The sequence below is a fragment of the Lipotes vexillifer genome, unplaced genomic scaffold, assembly GCF_000442215.2.
Source record: "Lipotes vexillifer unplaced genomic scaffold, Lipotes_vexillifer_v1.1 scaffold219, whole genome shotgun sequence".
NCBI lineage: Eukaryota > Metazoa > Chordata > Mammalia > Artiodactyla > Lipotidae > Lipotes > Lipotes vexillifer.
In genome coordinates, this window is record NW_006769244.1 from 1,137,427 (window position 1) to 1,138,309 (window position 883).

The following is an 883-nucleotide window of genomic DNA, read 5'->3' on the forward strand; positions in this document are numbered from 1 at the left end:
GCATCGGCAGGCGGACTCTCAACCACTGCGCCACCAGGGAAGCCCTGTTTGTAGACTTTTTGATGATGGCCATTCTGACTGGTGGGAGGTGATAACTCGTTGTAGTTTTGATTTTCATGTCTCTAATAATTAGTGATGTTGAACATCTTTTCATGTGCTTTTTTTGAAAAAAAAAACAGTGTGAGTAAAATTTACCTCATGAAATTGGCCTCTTGAAAGTCTGCCCTGTTTTGAATTGTTTTTCCATTACCTACCCCAGGACATTTATTGGGGGCACCTGTCATTTACAACCCTGAAGTCCTTGTGAATATTAAAGGACCCAAAAGCACTGGTTTTAAACTTGCTATTACAGTAAATGGCCACAAGGTGGAAGGATTTCTTCATACCCAACTCTGGTTCCTGGGGCACAAGAACCACAGTGAAACTTGAGTTCCTGGGTTATAAAATAGAGTGGAACGTGCCAGAAAAAACACCCCAAAACTTGTCTCATTACTTCTTGTTTTTTTATATATATTTAGTTTCTTTTTAATTGGAGTAAAGTTTATTTACAATGCTGGTGTTTTGTAGGTGTACAGCAAGTTGATTCAGTTATACATATACATAATATCCATTCTTTTTCAGATTGTGTACCCATATAGGATATTACAGAGTGTTGAGCAGAGTTCCCTGATCTATGCAGTTAGTCCCTGGTGATTATCTATTTGATATGTATTAGTGTGTATATGTTAATCCCAACCTCCTAATTTATTCCTTCCCCCCACCAGTCAGCTTTGTTAACTGCAAGTTTGTTTTCTAAGTCTTTGAGTCTGCTTCTCTTTTGCAAATTAGTTCATTTTTTATCACTTACTAGATTCTACCTATAAGTGATATCATATGATATTTG